The 17999-nt window shown below is 43.5% G+C and overlaps 1 protein-coding gene across 3 annotated transcripts in view; it reads left to right on the forward strand.

Annotated features, from left to right (window-relative positions):
- Positions 1-17999, forward strand: part of PDLIM2 (PDZ and LIM domain 2) — a 3176635-nt gene that overhangs the window by 1141040 nt on the left and 2017596 nt on the right. The gene's annotated exons all lie outside the window — the stretch shown is intronic.

The following is a 17999-nucleotide window of genomic DNA, read 5'->3' on the forward strand; positions in this document are numbered from 1 at the left end:
GCACTCCTAATGACTTCTAGTTGACTGTTACTGCAGAGCTCCATGTTTGAACAACCCCTTAAGTCTGCTAAGGTGCGCAGTCTCAGACAAAGCAAAAAGAATAAAGCTGAACTCAGAATTGTCCAAGCTTATCTGTGTAACGTAATGATTTTCATCGTGTTTCACTGTTGCAGTCATTACACTTGGGTTATCCTGCTGGCAGGCTACCCGCAGTCGGCCTGAATTCCAAAGTCCTGGTCTGGCGTCGGTTGCTGTCGCCTCTTCCCTGACGTCAGTGCGCCAGGGGTATAAAAGATGCAGCCGACGTCATTTTCTTCCATCTTTCTTGCCGCGCGGTGCCCGAAGCAAAAGCAGTTCGCAAGTGCCGGTCGGCCGACTCCTGAGATTTTCGAAATTGAATTTCAGATCCGAAGTCTTCAATAAAGCTAAGTACCCCACTGGGGAAACTTTTTCTTGCTCCAGACCGATGTCAGTAAAAGTTAACAATTGTATTTCTTGTGGGAAGCAAATACCTCATAAGGATTTTCATTCTTACTGTATTCTTTGCCTAGGCCTTCACCACGACGTTGCTAGTTGTCGGTTTTGCGCTAGATTCAACCAACACACTGTTAAGCGTCGGTTCGATTTTGCTTTACATTACTTTGGCCGAAGGTTTAAGTATATAATGCCGTCAGAACAACCGACGACTGGAGTTCATAAAAAGCGCAAGGACAAAGAAAAGGACAGGCATCCGAGGTCCAAAACCGACGACGAAGCCTCTTTTAGGCCAGTCGCCGGTTCGCCGGTGCTCAGTGAGGTGCTTTCGCAGCCCCTGACACCCGCTACCTCAGAGTCACAGGCCGCCTCCGACTCCCACATGGAGACAACTAGGCTTCTGGAAACTCAAGGTATTGGGCCTATGGAAACTATTCCCTCAGATGGGTCCGGAGCCGCTGAGCAGGCATCGGCTTCTGAGGGGGTTTTCAGACCTTCACAGCTTACTATCAAGACCACTTCAGCAGCCAAGGCAAAGTCCAAAACACCTTTAAAGACAATGAAACAAGTACAGCATTCACCTGGACAGTCATCCATGCCAAAGAAACAGATGCTTAAAATGGCCGAGGACCTAATTACTCTGATCAGGGGTTCCCATCCCTCTCCTGATAAAAGGCCTAGGCAAGATACTGACTATGATTCCTCTGACCAGGTTTCTATTTCCTCTGATTCCTGTTCACAACAGGGATATTCTCTTCCTCCCTATGAGGACTCTGACGCTGAAGAATCTATCCCTTCAGCCTCTTCTCCTGAGAACTACTGTTTTGGGGAAACACTGCACACCATGAGAGAGCATTTCCATTGGGAGAGCCAGAATTATTCAGAATCCAAGAAAAGGCTCAGAGACTTTCTTTTACTACATCAGCACAGGCCCCTTGCTATTCCCCCTGTACTAGATATTGTTGATGATGTATTTTCTGAATTCAGTTTGTCTCCTGATTCTTTACCCCCTGCACCAGTTAAGCCAGATAGGTACTACGGGGTCCCAGATTCTCATAAATTTCTTTATAAAAACCGTGCTGCTGACCAAGAAACAATTTCTCAGGGTCCCAAAAGGGTCAAGGCTTCCACTGCAAAAAAACCCTGTTCCTTCTGATAAAGATTCTAGAGCACTTGACAGATGGGGGAAAAAAGTTTACACCTCTGCTACTTTAGCTGTAAGGGCTTTAAACTGCCAGTTTCACATGCTTAAATATCAACAATACTTAATGTCTTTGCTAAAACAGAAAATGCTTACAAGCTCAGAATGTTCTGAAAATAAGGAAATGCAGGATTTATTGCATGCAGCTGAGCAAGTGGGAAAGCATACTTTGCAATGTGGTTTTGATTCATTAGAGGCTTCTTGCAGAGCCACAGTTACAGGTTATGTCATTCGAAGGCATGCTTGGTTAAAAGAACAAAGTTTACCTGATCATGTTAAAGCAAAATTGTTGGATGCTCCATTACAACATGATACTTTGTTTGGTGTTAAGGCAGAAGAGGTATTAAAGAAAATGGAGGATAAAGCAAAATCAATGCAGACAGTAAAGGATTTCTTACAGTTTAAGCCACCCAGATTTAGCAGGGACTGGCCTTCTAAAAATTGGTCCTTTCCAGTGTCAGACAGGCCACAAAGAGGCAGATACAGACGCCCTAGAGGCAGAACTCAGCCCTAAGGCTCATACAGACCTAAGCAATGGGGTGCCTCAGCCCCCAAAGGCGGAGAAGACAAATCACAACCTTATAGGAAACAGTCCCAATGACTTTCCTCTACCAATGCCAAGCACATACCTTTTGGCAGCACCCTTAGGGGGAAAACTAGCACTTTTCTCACAAAATTGGCACATGATCACCCAGGACAAATGGGTACTGAATATTGTTTCCCAGGGTTACAGGTTCCACTTTCACACCCTACCAAGGTCAAAAGGTATGCCAGACCTACCACACAAACAATGGGCAGAGGCACAAAAACAAATTTCTGCTCTCATGGACATGAGGGCTATCCAGAAAGTACCACAGCAACAACAGGGACAAGGATTTTACTCAAGACTTTTCTTGGTATCCAGAAAGGACAAAGCTTGGAGACCAATACTGGACCTATCTACTCTAAATACATTCCTGGAGGTTCCAAAATTCAAAATGTTGACACTGCAGCAACTTCTACCCATGCTGGGCAAGAAGGCTTGGCTAATTACCTTGGACCTTAAAGAGGCATACCTGCATGTCCAAATCAGACAATCTTGCAGAGGATACCTCAGATTCATAGCTGGCTCAATGCATTACCAATTCTCTGCACTGCCATTTGGCTTATCTACTGCACCCAGGGTCTTCACAAAATGCCTGGCACCAGTAATTGCATTTTGCAGACAAAAAGGAATTCAAATATATCCCTACTTGGACGACTGCCTTATTCAAACAGACAGCAAGGACATTCTACTAAAGCATCTGGCGTTTGTAAAAAGATTACCGATTTGCCTAGGGTACACAGTTAACGAAAATAAATCAAAACTAGTGCCCACTCAAGAGATAATATTCCTGGGAGCAAGCTTGAATACAACTACTCAGATGGCTTATCTCACGCCAGACAAACAAAGGCAACTGACTCATTACTTTCAAATGATGGCAACAAAGACCCAGCTACCTGCAAGAAAAATTCTGCAGGCTTTGGGCTTCATGGCATCCTGCATCCTGCTAATTTCATATGCAAGACTGCATATGAGGAAGCTACAATGGTATCTAAAAAGTGTTTGGACTCAACATTGCCACAGCCTGGAAACAATAATTACTCTCACTCATTCCCTGCCTGCAACAAGAGTTTCGATGGTGGGCACTGGCCTGTCACCACAACAAGGGACAGCCTTACACTTTACCCACAGCCAGGCAGACAATAACAACAGATGCATCGGATTATGCCTGGGGAGCACACATGGCAGGAAAATGTATACAGGGCAAGTGGCCCACAGACCAAATGCATCTTCATATCAATCAAAAAGAGATGCTAGCTGTCCAGAATGCCCTGACAGCCTTCAAGGATCTACTACATCCAGGACAACTATTACTAAAAACGGACAATACTACAGTCATGTGGTACATAAACAAGCAAAGGGGCACACATTCCTACCCTCTCTGCAGGCAAGCCATGACTTTGTGGAACACAGCACTGGCCTATCAAGTACATCTGCAGGCACAATTCTTGCCAGGAAAGAAAATACTCTGGCAGACGAACTAAGCAGAAACCTCATGGACCCTCACTTGTGGAAACTAGATCCACAAGTCTTCAGCATGATAACAAAGAAATGGGGATGCCCAGACTTAGATCTATTTGCCTCCCCTCACAACTGCCAACTACAGAGATTCTGCACAAGGACTTATCACTCACAAGCATGGAAGATGGATGCTCTATCATTCAGCTGGAAAAGCCTAACAGTTTATGCCTATCCACCACTACCTCTACTCCCCAAGGTACTCCTAAAAGTCAGACAAGAGAAGCCAAAAATGATTCTGATTGCCCCAGACTGGCCACGTCAGCACTGGTACCCAATCCTAAAGAGCTTGTCTCAAGGGCCAGCCTGGACTTTACCTCAAATTCCTCATCTGCTGACCCAACAAAACAATCAGATCCTGCACAGCCAACTCAGAACCTTAAATCTGGCTGCATGGCGAATAATGTAGCCACTCAGAACACACCTCTCTCTAAAGCAGTTATGGATGTCATTTTGGAAGCCAGGAGGCCCAGCACCAGGAAATCTTATGCAGAAAAATGGAAGAGTTTCTGTGCTTGGAACCAGGCACAAGGATTTGAACCGCTTGTTCCTAATATTCCTCAGATTTTACAATACCTAACTGAGATGCTGGACAAAGGCCTATCCTTCTCATCAATTAAGATCCATGCCTGTGCCATTTCAGCTCATTACAATTACGGAACCTCCTATTTTCTCTCATCTACTACTAAGACAGTACCTCAGAGGGGCAAAAAACATAAGACCCCCAAGGAGAGCACCAATACCAATATGGGACCTCAACTTTGTCTTGGAAAAGCTCACACTGCCTCCTTTTGAGCCAGCCAATACAGCTGAGATAAAATTCTTATCATGGAAAACTGCTCTGCCCCTAGCAATAACTTCAGCAAGAAGAGTCTCAGAGTTACAGGCATTAATGGCAGTGGAACCTTTTATCATTTTTCATCCGGACAGGGTTTCTCTAAGGACAAACCCAACATTTATGCCAAAGGTAGTATCCAGTGTGGCTCTTAACCAAACCATTCATTTACCAACCTTTTATCCAAATCCCCAGAATAAAGGGGAGAGACTTCTGTACTCCTTGGACATTCACAGGCAGCTACGCTTCTACTTGGACAAAACAAAAGCTTTCAAAAAAACTGAGCAACATTTTGTGGCCTACGCTGCAGGATCACAAGGAAAGGCTATTTCAAAGCAGGCTATTTCAAAATGGATAGGACACTGCATTCGTTTCTGCTATGCACAGCATGGCAAATAAGTGCCCAAGAATATTAGGCCACATTCTACCAGGGCAGCAGCCACATCAGCAGCCTTTCTCAGAGGAGTACCAACCAAGGAAAATTTGGAGGCTGCAACTTGGAGTTCAGTGCACACTTTTACCAAGCACTATCACTTACCTCTTTACTCTAAATCCAGAGCAGGCTTTGCCACTGCAGTTCTGCAGGGCCTCATAGCCACTCCTAATCCTATTTAGACCCAGCTGCCCAACCTCAGCTTTGGGATTCAACCCAAGTGTAATGACTGCAACAGTGAAACACGATGAACATGGTACAGTTGTGTACCTACCATAAATGTAGATGTTCGAGTGTATTCACTGTTGCAGTCCAGGTTACCCTCCCACCATCCCCCTTTCATTGCTGGGACTTATCTGTACTTCTCTTTTCTATACAACCTATGTGGTGTATTTGCTTGTAGAGGAAGGTAATGTTTATGTTAGTGCATGCTTTTTTATTTGCAAATTTTTAGCCTACCCTTTTGGGGGCACCTGACATCTGGGGCAAGAAAAACTGAAGAAAATGGCATCGGCTGCATCTTTTATACCCCTGGCGCACTGACATCAGGGAAGAGGCGACAGCAACCGACGCCGGAACAGGACTTTGGAAATCAGGCCGACTGTGGGTAGCCTACCAGCAGGATAACCCAAGTGTAATGACTGCAACAGTGAATACACTCAAACATCTATATTTCTGGTAGGTACACAACTGCACTTTTCTTGAATTATTGTGATACATCTGAAATTAAAAGTCAGCACTTATTTATGAAGTCTAGTGCACTAACTCATTTAACACTATCTCTTTAAATCCATTCTATCAGACATCTGCTGCAACAATCAGAGCATTAACACATTCTATAAAATTTTACAAAGTTAACACTCCATATTGTATGAAACTTTGATTTATTTTCATAAAGTCACACTTAACATACCATTTCAGTTAATTAACAAGATGAAGCCTTTTTTTAATAAGGAGCTTTCCTTGTAAAGATCCTTGAACCTGATACTGCAGTGATCCCAGTTCAGCAGCACCATAAGGTGTAAACAAGAATCCTTCGGTGAGCAGTTTCACAAGAATATCCAGGGAACTGTCTTCAAGAGCATCAGCATCACAACAAGGGTATAATCAAAAGTCTTAACATGTACAATTTCAAATAAATGTCACCATCCAGGTTTGTCATTCAAGCAACATTCATGTTATTAGACAGCAATGAACCATCTTCTGAACAGTGATATCATTTTGCAGAATTCCTTCAAGTACAGTTTGGAATCTTTTCCCATCATTTGCCTGCCAAAGAACAGCCTACAACCAACTCAAAATCTCCTTCATCAGTTTGTGGCTCCCAGGTCAACAATATCACAACAGTCATTAAAGCTCCCGGAATCTGAAACCACTGATTCTTTGTTTACATAGTCTAAAGTACACAGTAACCTTTGAAAACTATCCATACCAGACTGAGCTAAGGTAAACAGTGGTATTCCTGAAAGAAAAATGGCAACTTCTGTTGTAAATTATGCTTTTTACATCACCTGTTCTGCAATCTAATCTCTGCAAATGTACTGAGTTTTCATACCCGGGCTGAGCAAGAAATTGGTCCAAGGTAGATAAGTGCCATACATCAGTTAACAAATGTAAATAAATTAATGGCATCAGAAAGCAGAACTATTTGCTGTATGGTAGCCCTTAACAAATCATGATCAACCAATTTTTGACCTTTGTTCCATCATCATTACCTTTTCAGGCTGCCATAACTGAGTCCATATGTACTCCTTTTTGACACATCTTGTGACAAACTGAACCGCATCCACTCACTGTCTACTATATATGCCCTGTCTGACGCTGGTAGCAGCAGTCTGTAAGTCTTCTCAATGCCCAACATTCTTTTCAAGAAACCACTGAATGGTGCCAGCTTAGTTTTCACAAATTTCAAATTGTTAAATCCCTCTTCACCCTCCAAAATACGCTTGAGCCACAAATTATGCCTTCTCTCTCTTCCAAAGTGACCACCTTCTGCTCAGTGTTTACGATTTTATTTATTTATTTATTGACATTTGTTAACCGGGTTAGTCCAGCTGGGCTTGTGGCATGTTTTCAGTGGAGACCCGAGGAGAAAATCTCCAAGAAACATACAGTTTATAGAGAAATGATAATCATTCATAGTATGATAAGAAATTGATTATACAATAATAATTGAAATTCAACAGCAAAATGCAACACTTGTAGTTATATCTATCCTAAGTTTATAGAATAGAGATTTACTTACATGTTTACAACAAGAGTTTGGTCTATCAGAATGAGTATAAAGTAAAGGAATATCCCCTAATTGAGGGACTATATTGTTGAGGGGGGGGGGGGTTACAGACACGGTTCCAGGAGGAAGAGAGGAGTTACGTTGCGGCTTGACAAGGCCAGATTTTGGTGTTAGTTGATTTTAAAACTCAACTCCCTGCAACTCAAGCTGCTTCATATAGCAGGTTAGCAAATGTGTGTGCATTTTTGCTTCTTGGCTGTACACTTTCCAAAGCACCATCCAGATTTGCTAGTCAGTGCTGTAATCTGTACCTTATAAGTGTTACTACACTACCCTATAGCCTTATTTTGGACAGTGATATGGCTGTCATCATCATTACACATGAACCGGTTTTACCTGCAGTATACACCACTTACCTGGTATACCCGTGGAGGGAATGTTTGTTAACACTGACTAACTGTTTGTTCACATATGCCTGGATTCCAGGATGATGTTTTGGACTATGCTATCCAACTCTTTCTGCACAGACTCTGGCCATGTGTTGACCACATGCTGGTGTGCCTGGACATATCTAGAATATTGCCGTCTTCTACCTTTAGTGACCTGACAGACACATATACATGCTTTCCTACACAGTTATATTATGTAGCACAATGTGGGCGACAGTGACCAGTGATACTTTATTATTCAGAGAAACTGCAACACTCACAGTCCCCTACAATACCAGGGTGGACAGTATCAGTACAAGTTATATTGGTCTGTATTTCACAGCACAGTGTTCGTATCCAATGTACCTGTGGGAGCAATGTTAGCACTACCTGACTGTTGAAACACAAAGTTCCAGACTACACATTAGTATTATGCACCTGCATCTCACTCTGTTACTGTATCCAGTGTACCTGTGGGAGCAGTGTTAGCACTACCTGACTGTTGAAACACAAAGTTCCAGACTACACATTAGTATTATGCACCTGCATCTCACTCTGTTACTGTATCCAGTGTACCTGTGGGAGCAGTGTTAGCACTACCTGACTGTTGAAACACAAAGTTCCAGACTACACATTAGTATTATGCACCTGCATCTCACTCTGTTACTGTATCCAGTGTACCTGTGGGAGCAGTGTTAGCACTACCTGACTGTTGAAACACAAAGTTCCAGACTACACATTAGTATTATGCACCTGCATCTCACTCTGTTACTGTATCCAGTGTACCTGTGGGAGCAGTGTTAGCACTACCTGACTGTTGAAACACAAAGTTCCAGACTACACATTAGTATTATGCACCTGCATCTCACTCTGTTACTGTATCCAGTGTACCTGTGGGAGCAGTGTTAGCACTACCTGACTGTTGAAACACAAAGTTCCAGACTACACATTAGTATTATGCACCTGCATCTCACTCTGTTACTGTATCCAGTGTACCTGTGGGAGCAGTGTTAGCACTACCTGACTGTTGAAACACAAAGTTCCAGACTACACATTAGTATTATGCACCTGCATCTCACTCTGTTACTGTATCCAGTGTACCTGTGGGAGCAGTGTTAGCACTACCTGACTGTTGAAACACAAAGTTCCAGACTACACATTAGTATTATGCACCTGCATCTCACTCTGTTACTGTATCCAGTGTACCTGTGGGAGCAGTGTTAGCACTACCTGACTGTTGAAACACAAAGTTCCAGACTACACATTAGTATTATGCACCTGCATCTCACTCTGTTACTGTATCCAGTGTACCTGTGGGAGCAGTGTTAGCACTACCTGACTGTTGAAACACAAAGTTCCAGACTACACATTAGTATTATGCACCTGCATCTCACTCTGTTACTGTATCCAGTGTACCTGTGGGAGCAATGTTAGCACTACCTGACTGTTGAAACACAAAGTTCCAGACTACACATTAGTATTATGCACCTGCATCTCACTCTGTTACTGTATCCAGTGTACCTGTGGGAGCAGTGTTAGCACTACCTGACTGTTGAAACACAAAGTTCCAGACTACACATTAGTATTATGCACCTGCATCTCACTCTGTTACTGTATCCAGTGTACCTGTGGGAGCAGTGTTAGCACTACCTGACTGTTGAAACACAAAGTTCCAGACTACACATTAGTATTATGCACCTGCATCTCACTCTGTTACTGTATCCAGTGTACCTGTGGGAGCAGTGTTAGCACTACCTGACTGTTGAAACACAAAGTTCCAGACTACACATTAGTATTATGCACCTGCATCTCACTCTGTTACTGTATCCAGTGTACCTGTGGGAGCAGTGTTAGCACTACCTGACTGTTGAAACACAAAGTTCCAGACTACACATTAGTATTATGCACCTGCATCTCACTCTGTTACTGTATCCAGTGTACCTGTGGGAGCAGTGTTAGCACTACCTGACTGTTGAAACACAAAGTTCCAGACTACACATTAGTATTATGCACCTGCATCTCACTCTGTTACTGTATCCAGTGTACCTGTGGGAGCAGTGTTAGCACTACCTGACTGTTGAAACACAAAGTTCCAGACTACACATTAGTATTATGCACCTGCATCTCACTCTGTTACTGTATCCAGTGTACCTGTGGGAGCAGTGTTAGCACTACCTGACTGTTGAAACACAAAGTTCCAGACTACACATTAGTATTATGCACCTGCATCTCACTCTGTTACTGTATCCAGTGTACCTGTGGGAGCAGTGTTAGCACTACCTGACTGTTGAAACACAAAGTTCCAGACTACACATTAGTATTATGCACCTGCATCTCACTCTGTTACTGTATCCAGTGTACCTGTGGGAGCAGTGTTAGCACTACCTGACTGTTGAAACACAAAGTTCCAGACTACACATTAGTATTATGCACCTGCATCTCACTCTGTTACTGTATCCAGTGTACCTGTGGGAGCAGTGTTAGCACTACCTGACTGTTGAAACACCAAGTTCCAGACTACACATTAGTATTATGCACCTGCATCTCACTCTGTTACTGTATCCAGTGTACCTGTGGGAGCAGTGTTAGCACTACCTGACTGTTGAAACACAAAGTTCCAGACTACACATTAGTATTATGCACCTGCATCTCACTCTGTTACTGTATCCAGTGTACCTGTGGGAGCAGTGTTAGCACTACCTGACTGTTGAAACACAAAGTTCCAGACTACACATTAGTATTATGCACCTGCATCTCACTCTGTTACTGTATCCAGTGTACCTGTGGGAGCAGTGTTAGCACTACCTGACTGTTGAAACACAAAGTTCCAGACTACACATTAGTATTATGCACCTGCATCTCACTCTGTTACTGTATCCAGTGTACCTGTGGGAGCAGTGTTAGCACTACCTGACTGTTGAAACACAAAGTTCCAGACTACACATTAGTATTATGCACCTGCATCTCACTCTGTTACTGTATCCAGTGTACCTGTGGGAGCAGTGTTAGCACTACCTGACTGTTGAAACACAAAGTTCCAGACTACACATTAGTATTATGCACCTGCATCTCACTCTGTTACTGTATCCAGTGTACCTGTGGGAGCAGTGTTAGCACTACCTGACTGTTGAAACACAAAGTTCCAGACTACACATTAGTATTATGCACCTGCATCTCACTCTGTTACTGTATCCAGTGTACCTGTGGGAGCAGTGTTAGCACTACCTGACTGTTGAAACACCAAGTTCCAGACTACACATTAGTATTATGCACCTGCATCTCACTCTGTTACTGTATCCAGTGTACCTGTGGGAGCAGTGTTAGCACTACCTGACTGTTGAAACACAAAGTTCCAGACTACACATTAGTATTATGCACCTGCATCTCACTCTGTTACTGTATCCAGTGTACCTGTGGGAGCAGTGTTAGCACTACCTGACTGTTGAAACACAAAGTTCCAGACTACACATTAGTATTATGCACCTGCATCTCACTCTGTTACTGTATCCAGTGTACCTGTGGGAGCAGTGTTAGCACTACCTGACTGTTGAAACACAAAGTTCCAGACTACACATTAGTATTATGCACCTGCATCTCACTCTGTTACTGTATCCAGTGTACCTGTGGGAGCAGTGTTAGCACTACCTGACTGTTGAAACACAAAGTTCCAGACTACACATTAGTATTATGCACCTGCATCTCACTCTGTTACTGTATCCAGTGTACCTGTGGGAGCAGTGTTAGCACTACCTGACTGTTGAAACACAAAGTTCCAGACTACACATTAGTATTATGCACCTGCATCTCACTCTGTTACTGTATCCAGTGTACCTGTGGGAGCAGTGTTAGCACTACCTGACTGTTGAAACACAAAGTTCCAGACTACACATTAGTATTATGCACCTGCATCTCACTCTGTTACTGTATCCAGTGTACCTGTGGGAGCAGTGTTAGCACTACCTGACTGTTGAAACACAAAGTTCCAGACTACACATTAGTATTATGCACCTGCATCTCACTCTGTTACTGTATCCAGTGTACCTGTGGGAGCAGTGTTAGCACTACCTGACTGTTGAAACACAAAGTTCCAGACTACACATTAGTATTATGCACCTGCATCTCACTCTGTTACTGTATCCAGTGTACCTGTGGGAGCAGTGTTAGCACTACCTGACTGTTGAAACACAAAGTTCCAGACTACACATTAGTATTATGCACCTGCATCTCACTCTGTTACTGTATCCAGTGTACCTGTGGGAGCAGTGTTAGCACTACCTGACTGTTGAAACACAAAGTTCCAGACTACACATTAGTATTATGCACCTGCATCTCACTCTGTTACTGTATCCAGTGTACCTGTGGGAGCAGTGTTAGCACTACCTGACTGTTGAAACACAAAGTTCCAGACTACACATTAGTATTATGCACCTGCATCTCACTCTGTTACTGTATCCAGTGTACCTGTGGGAGCAATGTTAGCACTACCTGACTGTTGAAACACAAAGTTCCAGACTACACATTAGTATTATGCACCTGCATCTCACTCTGTTACTGTATCCAGTGTACCTGTGGGAGCAGTGTTAGCACTACCTGACTGTTGAAACACAAAGTTCCAGACTACACATTAGTATTATGCACCTGCATCTCACTCTGTTACTGTATCCAGTGTACCTGTGGGAGCAGTGTTAGCACTACCTGACTGTTGAAACACAAAGTTCCAGACTACACATTAGTATTATGCACCTGCATCTCACTCTGTTACTGTATCCAGTGTACCTGTGGGAGCAGTGTTAGCACTACCTGACTGTTGAAACACAAAGTTCCAGACTACACATTAGTATTATGCACCTGCATCTCACTCTGTTACTGTATCCAGTGTACCTGTGGGAGCAGTGTTAGCACTACCTGACTGTTGAAACACAAAGTTCCAGACTACACATTAGTATTATGCACCTGCATCTCACTCTGTTACTGTATCCAGTGTACCTGTGGGAGCAGTGTTAGCACTACCTGACTGTTGAAACACAAAGTTCCAGACTACACATTAGTATTATGCACCTGCATCTCACTCTGTTACTGTATCCAGTGTACCTGTGGGAGCAGTGTTAGCACTACCTGACTGTTGAAACACAAAGTTCCAGACTACACATTAGTATTATGCACCTGCATCTCACTCTGTTACTGTATCCAGTGTACCTGTGGGAGCAGTGTTAGCACTACCTGACTGTTGAAACACAAAGTTCCAGACTACACATTAGTATTATGCACCTGCATCTCACTCTGTTACTGTATCCAGTGTACCTGTGGGAGCAGTGTTAGCACTACCTGACTGTTGAAACACAAAGTTCCAGACTACACATTAGTATTATGCACCTGCATCTCACTCTGTTACTGTATCCAGTGTACCTGTGGGAGCAGTGTTAGCACTACCTGACTGTTGAAACACAAAGTTCCAGACTACACATTAGTATTATGCACCTGCATCTCACTCTGTTACTGTATCCAGTGTACCTGTGGGAGCAGTGTTAGCACTACCTGACTGTTGAAACACAAAGTTCCAGACTACACATTAGTATTATGCACCTGCATCTCACTCTGTTACTGTATCCAGTGTACCTGTGGGAGCAGTGTTAGCACTACCTGACTGTTGAAACACAAAGTTCCAGACTACACATTAGTATTATGCACCTGCATCTCACTCTGTTACTGTATCCAGTGTACCTGTGGGAGCAGTGTTAGCACTACCTGACTGTTGAAACACAAAGTTCCAGACTACACATTAGTATTATGCACCTGCATCTCACTCTGTTACTGTATCCAGTGTACCTGTGGGAGCAGTGTTAGCACTACCTGACTGTTGAAACACAAAGTTCCAGACTACACATTAGTATTATGCACCTGCATCTCACTCTGTTACTGTATCCAGTGTACCTGTGGGAGCAGTGTTAGCACTACCTGACTGTTGAAACACAAAGTTCCAGACTACACATTAGTATTATGCACCTGCATCTCACTCTGTTACTGTATCCAGTGTACCTGTGGGAGCAGTGTTAGCACTACCTGACTGTTGAAACACAAAGTTCCAGACTACACATTAGTATTATGCACCTGCATCTCACTCTGTTACTGTATCCAGTGTACCTGTGGGAGCAGTGTTAGCACTACCTGACTGTTGAAACACAAAGTTCCAGACTACACATTAGTATTATGCACCTGCATCTCACTCTGTTACTGTATCCAGTGTACCTGTGGGAGCAGTGTTAGCACTACCTGACTGTTGAAACACAAAGTTCCAGACTACACATTAGTATTATGCACCTGCATCTCACTCTGTTACTGTATCCAGTGTACCTGTGGGAGCAGTGTTAGCACTACCTGACTGTTGAAACACAAAGTTCCAGACTACACATTAGTATTATGCACCTGCATCTCACTCTGTTACTGTATCCAGTGTACCTGTGGGAGCAGTGTTAGCACTACCTGACTGTTGAAACACAAAGTTCCAGACTACACATTAGTATTATGCACCTGCATCTCACTCTGTTACTGTATCCAGTGTACCTGTGGGAGCAGTGTTAGCACTACCTGACTGTTGAAACACAAAGTTCCAGACTACACATTAGTATTATGCACCTGCATCTCACTCTGTTACTGTATCCAGTGTACCTGTGGGAGCAGTGTTAGCACTACCTGACTGTTGAAACACCAAGTTCCAGACTACACATTAGTATTATGCACCTGCATCTCACTCTGTTACTGTATCCAGTGTACCTGTGGGAGCAGTGTTAGCACTACCTGACTGTTGAAACACCAAGTTCCAGACTACACATTAGTATTATGCACCTGCATCTCACTCTGTTACTGTATCCAGTGTACCTGTGGGAGCAGTGTTAGCACTACCTGACTGTTGAAACACAAAGTTCCAGACTACACATTAGTATTATGCACCTGCATCTCACTCTGTTACTGTATCCAGTGTACCTGTGGGAGCAGTGTTAGCACTACCTGACTGTTGAAACACAAAGTTCCAGACTACACATTAGTATTATGCACCTGCATCTCACTCTGTTACTGTATCCAGTGTACCTGTGGGAGCAGTGTTAGCACTACCTGACTGTTGAAACACAAAGTTCCAGACTACACATTAGTATTATGCACCTGCATCTCACTCTGTTACTGTATCCAGTGTACCTGTGGGAGCAGTGTTAGCACTACCTGACTGTTGAAACACAAAGTTCCAGACTACACATTAGTATTATGCACCTGCATCTCACTCTGTTACTGTATCCAGTGTACCTGTGGGAGCAGTGTTAGCACTACCTGACTGTTGAAACACAAAGTTCCAGACTACACATTAGTATTATGCACCTGCATCTCACTCTGTTACTGTATCCAGTGTACCTGTGGGAGCAGTGTTAGCACTACCTGACTGTTGAAACACCAAGTTCCAGACTACACATTAGTATTATGCACCTGCATCTCACTCTGTTACTGTATCCAGTGTACCTGTGGGAGCAGTGTTAGCACTACCTGACTGTTGAAACACAAAGTTCCAGACTACACATTAGTATTATGCACCTGCATCTCACTCTGTTACTGTATCCAGTGTACCTGTGGGAGCAGTGTTAGCACTACCTGACTGTTGAAACACAAAGTTCCAGACTACACATTAGTATTATGCACCTGCATCTCACTCTGTTACTGTATCCAGTGTACCTGTGGGAGCAGTGTTAGCACTACCTGACTGTTGAAACACAAAGTTCCAGACTACACATTAGTATTATGCACCTGCATCTCACTCTGTTACTGTATCCAGTGTACCTGTGGGAGCAGTGTTAGCACTACCTGACTGTTGAAACACAAAGTTCCAGACTACACATTAGTATTATGCACCTGCATCTCACTCTGTTACTGTATCCAGTGTACCTGTGGGAGCAGTGTTAGCACTACCTGACTGTTGAAACACAAAGTTCCAGACTACACATTAGTATTATGCACCTGCATCTCACTCTGTTACTGTATCCAGTGTACCTGTGGGAGCAGTGTTAGCACTACCTGACTGTTGAAACACAAAGTTCCAGACTACACATTAGTATTATGCACCTGCATCTCACTCTGTTACTGTATCCAGTGTACCTGTGGGAGCAGTGTTAGCACTACCTGACTGTTGAAACACAAAGTTCCAGACTACACATTAGTATTATGCACCTGCATCTCACTCTGTTACTGTATCCAGTGTACCTGTGGGAGCAGTGTTAGCACTACCTGACTGTTGAAACACCAAGTTCCAGACTACACATTAGTATTATGCACCTGCATCTCACTCTGTTACTGTATCCAGTGTACCTGTGGGAGCAGTGTTAGCACTACCTGACTGTTGAAACACAAAGTTCCAGACTACACATTAGTATTATGCACCTGCATCTCACTCTGTTACTGTATCCAGTGTACCTGTGGGAGCAGTGTTAGCACTACCTGACTGTTGAAACACAAAGTTCCAGACTACACATTAGTATTATGCACCTGCATCTCACTCTGTTACTGTATCCAGTGTACCTGTGGGAGCAGTGTTAGCACTACCTGACTGTTGAAACACAAAGTTCCAGACTACACATTAGTATTATGCACCTGCATCTCACTCTGTTACTGTATCCAGTGTACCTGTGGGAGCAGTGTTAGCACTACCTGACTGTTGAAACACAAAGTTCCAGACTACACATTAGTATTATGCACCTGCATCTCACTCTGTTACTGTATCCAGTGTACCTGTGGGAGCAGTGTTAGCACTACCTGACTGTTGAAACACAAAGTTCCAGACTACACATTAGTATTATGCACCTGCATCTCACTCTGTTACTGTATCCAGTGTACCTGTGGGAGCAATGTTAGCACTACCTGACTGTTGAAACACAAAGTTCCAGACTACACATTAGTATTATGCACCTGCATCTCACTCTGTTACTGTATCCAGTGTACCTGTGGGAGCAATGTTAGCACTACCTGACTGTTGAAACACAAAGTTCCAGACTACACATTAGTATTATGCACCTGCATCTCACTCTGTTACTGTATCCAGTGTACCTGTGGGAGCAGTGTTAGCACTACCTGACTGTTGAAACACAAAGTTCCAGACTACACATTAGTATTATGCACCTGCATCTCACTCTGTTACTGTATCCAGTGTACCTGTGGGAGCAGTGTTAGCACTACCTGACTGTTGAAACACAAAGTTCCAGACTACACATTAGTATTATGCACCTGCATCTCACTCTGTTACTGTATCCAGTGTACCTGTGGGAGCAGTGTTAGCACTACCTGACTGTTGAAACACAAAGTTCCAGACTACACATTAGTATTATGCACCTGCATCTCACTCTGTTACTGTATCCAGTGTACCTGTGGGAGCAGTGTTAGCACTACCTGACTGTTGAAACACCAAGTTCCAGACTACACATTAGTATTATGCACCTGCATCTCACTCTGTTACTGTATCCAGTGTACCTGTGGGAGCAGTGTTAGCACTACCTGACTGTTGAAACACAAAGTTCCAGACTACACATTAGTATTATGCACCTGCATCTCACTCTGTTACTGTATCCAGTGTACCTGTGGGAGCAGTGTTAGCACTACCTGACTGTTGAAACACAAAGTTCCAGACTACACATTAGTATTATGCACCTGCATCTCACTCTGTTACTGTATCCAGTGTACCTGTGGGAGCAGTGTTAGCACTACCTGACTGTTGAAACACAAAGTTCCAGACTACACATTAGTATTATGCACCTGCATCTCACTCTGTTACTGTATCCAGTGTACCTGTGGGAGCAGTGTTAGCACTACCTGACTGTTGAAACACAAAGTTCCAGACTACACATTAGTATTATGCACCTGCATCTCACTCTGTTACTGTATCCAGTGTACCTGTGGGAGCAGTGTTAGCACTACCTGACTGTTGAAACACAAAGTTCCAGACTACACATTAGTATTATGCACCTGCATCTCACTCTGTTACTGTATCCAGTGTACCTGTGGGAGCAGTGTTAGCACTACCTGACTGTTGAAACACAAAGTTCCAGACTACACATTAGTATTATGCACCTGCATCTCACTCTGTTACTGTATCCAGTGTACCTGTGGGAGCAGTGTTAGCACTACCTGACTGTTGAAACACAAAGTTCCAGACTACACATTAGTATTATGCACCTGCATCTCACTCTGTTACTGTATCCAGTGTACCTGTGGGAGCAGTGTTAGCACTACCTGACTGTTGAAACACAAAGTTCCAGACTACACA

Source organism: Protopterus annectens, chromosome 9.part0 (genome assembly GCF_019279795.1).
Source record: "Protopterus annectens isolate FY-2018-M chromosome 9.part0, PAN1.0, whole genome shotgun sequence".
Taxonomy (NCBI): domain Eukaryota; kingdom Metazoa; phylum Chordata; order Ceratodontiformes; family Protopteridae; genus Protopterus; species Protopterus annectens.